The 3470-nt window shown below is 34.3% G+C and overlaps 1 long non-coding RNA gene across 1 annotated transcript; it reads right to left on the reverse strand.

Moving 5' to 3' along the window:
* Window positions 1–223: 223 nt before the first annotated feature.
* On the reverse strand, window positions 224–1611 carry LOC149555349 (uncharacterized). Its single transcript, XR_016365294.1, has 3 exons — window positions 1530–1611; window positions 1356–1409; window positions 224–468 (listed from the first exon to the last, which is right to left on the reverse strand). It is a non-coding gene; the product is annotated as an uncharacterized LOC149555349 (long non-coding RNA).
* Window positions 1612–3470: the final 1859 nt, after the last annotated feature.

A 3470-nucleotide genomic window follows, 5' to 3' on the forward strand; every position in this document is an offset into this window, starting at 1 on the left:
TTAGTTTTGGCATAGGTTAACCTTACTACAATTATTATTTTCTGGACCAACAAAAACTCGCCAAATATTGATACAATGATGTATTACAACCCATTCAAAATAGTGTTCGAACAACAATCAATAAATGATGATTGGCTACAATACAGATGTACTAAAAAATGACTTAATTTTCTTCTAGTGATCAAAATGTTGTTGCTGGCTTCAGGAAAAATACAAGGAAAAAATCTTCCAGTAAGAAAAAATTTGGCTGAAATATTTATATGAAATTGTAACCTGAAACATTTTGAGCAAAAATAGACTCTAACTTGCATGTTCTGCAAAATCATTTGGATAAACTCCGCAAGAACACGAAAATGTTAAGTTAATGCTACCTTCAGAAAGAACCCTCGATCACATGCCAAACCCCATCCACCCAGCAAGCCTGCTTTCTAATATCCTTCTATCAATAGCTGCATCGACAGAGCTCATCTGAAGAACAAATCACAAAATTACTGAAGCCTTCTCACAGAATTCAAATACAGTCTATGACAGTCAGTAAGACATTTATCAGGCAAGAGGCCAAAGTGAAAACATAACTATAATATGAATGAGTTACTTCTAATCTGAACAGAAGCTGACCTGTTTCAAGTCTCACTGCCAGAATGAGCAAAAACGAAATAGAAACATTAACTCACGAACCCAGACATCCAGGTTAGCTTCAGAATGCTCATGAATAAATAAAGGCATTCATCTCTTCAGTATAAAGTGTTTACCTCGATCTTCAATAATAGGGTTTCACGAAATGTAAAATAAACTTTTAAAGCATTTATTTTGGCACACACCTTTTTGTAGACCTGATGAAATTGGCACCAAAATTAAGATTAATCTTTAAATAGCACTTATTTTCTGAACACCAAGCACCATAAGAAATGATTTGGATACCTACTTGGAAGTTGAGAAATCTCAAGCATGAAAATTAATTGGCTTTGATGATTGGAGGTTGTTTCAAACTGGCTAATAAATTCCCAGCCAAAGTGATACAGCAAAAGTAAGAGCGGAAATTTTACAAGGTCCAAAGAAAATCCATTGTAGAATTGCATCAGCCAGAAATAAGTTATCGCTTTTATAAAACAGCTTACAAGATCACTATTTATTCAAACATTGGGTGAGAATTTCCAGGGCTGTGAAATTAGTTTGCTTATAAAATAGTAGGACAAGTGCAAATACAACGATATAGTGTTCTTTTGATGGAAGTCAGTGACCTTTTGTAACCTTAACACATAAGACTACAAAACATCACATGCTACTTAAAATTCTAGAATATATATTACCACCTTAATATTTTTCAAAAGAATTAAGAGATTTTCGACACTTACCTGTGAGGTCTCATCATGCACCTGATATTTAGGAAGGGACATCCTTCGCTCTTCCTGTAAAAGGTTAGCGCATTTCAGATAAGTTGAAAAGTGGCTGAGGAAAACAAAATAATGGAAGTACAAAAAGATCATTAAGCAACATAATTAAACAATGAGAAAAAGATCTATACTGACCATGGACATTGCTTCATCATCCCAAACCAAATACACTTCTTTGGTGACTCCCTGAACTGCAGGGGGCTTATTTGATATTACTGGGGGAGGTCCAATGGATGGACCACCAGTATTAGGCCCCAATGCATACATGTGAGGAGGGATTGCAGGTGGAGCAGAACTGCCTACATTTGTTAAATATTGCTCAGTGACTGCTCACCAGAACAAAACATGAGACAAACACAAGCCAGACAACCAAAAGTAAAATTTTCAAAATTTAATTCATAAAAGTAAAATTTTCAAAATTTAATTCAATTTTTAAATGGCCACATATATGAAAAATTTATTGCACTAGAAAGTTAGAAACTATAAAATGCCTACTGAACAAATCTATCTTGAACCTGAAGACAAAAGCATCATGTACCCAATATAGCACAAAGTGTGGAACGAATGGCATGTAACTATTTGGAAAGAAAACATTACAAAATATTAAACACTGTTTAGACAGAATGTCAAATATGTAAATTAAAAAAAAGGGCCAAATAAAGATAGTTGAGAAAGAATGGAATCAATTTTTTATGCATAGAAGTGGTAAAAGAAAGGGATTACATCATTTGGAAATAAACTGCAAATAGTTACATGATGCAGATCAAATATTGAAAGATGCAAAGTGAAAAAGAGACCTAGATAAAACATTTATGCAGGCAGAGTAGAGTTTATTATGCTCAAGCTAGTTATTGCTACATGTTTTCATGTCAATTCAACTTATACCATAAGTTAAAATGAATTTGAAAGGACTCTTTCACTACCTGTGCTGGAGTTTTTCATTCCTCTCAGCTGAGATTGGCTTTCATGCCTCGCTCTTCTTGAACATCAGAGGTTCCTACTATTCTCAAATTCCTAATTGACTGCTGATAGAGATTACATCATAGATGGAAAACTTGCCAAGTTTTAAGAAACCCACCAAGGGTTTCAGCTCGGCGAGTTTTTCTGGGAAAAACTTGCACCCGTGCAGTGAAATCAGAAGTTAAATGCCCAAAAACATCATTTTCTTGAACCAGTTCGCATTTGCACCATTGTGGAGCATTGTTTCGGCGTATAAAAGCAAAAGAAAATGTCATTTGTGAAGATCATTTCTTATTTGGAGGAGGATTTAGTCATCTTTTCAGGTCACGGCCAGAAGGATTTTTACAAATATAACATTTAAGTATAGGTTATATTTGTATAAATACAGTCAGGATGTTTGAGATAGGTTTCAGCTTCATGGGAGCAAAAATGAAAATTATATATTTTGGGGGTTTTCAAATAATTCCAGGCTTCGCCAAATTTTAGAATTCAACATACCTCAGCAGTGTTATCTCCCACAACCTGTCCTGGCTATTTGAGGTCAAATTAAAGCCAGAACAAAGATTTTCTAATGATTCTAACTCATTTTCTCACAAATCACTCGGTTTCAATTCTATACTCCTGAGTCCTAATAGACTTAAGCTCAACCACTTGCTCACACCCCAGACAAGCATTACATTTTAGTAGGCCAAAATTGCTCAAACTCACTCTCAGTCTATTTTGCTATGATGTATTTACTTCAAGTTTTATAGAAACTATTTACAATGATGCATTTACTTCTAATTTTGTAGAAATCAACTACAATGATGTATTTACTTCTAGTTTTATAGACTATTTACTATTTGGCTTCCCGCCATCAGCATTCTGCATGAGAATGCAATTTTGTACCCATTTTGCCCTTATATATATCCAAACTTTGCTTGTTTCTTTTGTTTTATGATTAATTAACTCATTTGATGAATCTTCTCATTAAATTTTGCCCAAAAAACGTATTTCTTTCCCAAGTTGTTTTTAGGGCCTTGGTGAGGTTTTGTCAAGTGAGAGTTTTCCATCTATGGATTACATGTCATCACTTTCTATCCTTGGCATCACATGACATGGCACCATATATCTTCA

This window comes from Cupressus sempervirens, chromosome 5 (assembly GCF_028749045.1).
Source record: "Cupressus sempervirens isolate cs-2001-9-10 chromosome 5, ASM2874904v1, whole genome shotgun sequence".
In the NCBI taxonomy this organism is placed as follows: domain Eukaryota; kingdom Viridiplantae; phylum Streptophyta; class Pinopsida; order Cupressales; family Cupressaceae; genus Cupressus; species Cupressus sempervirens.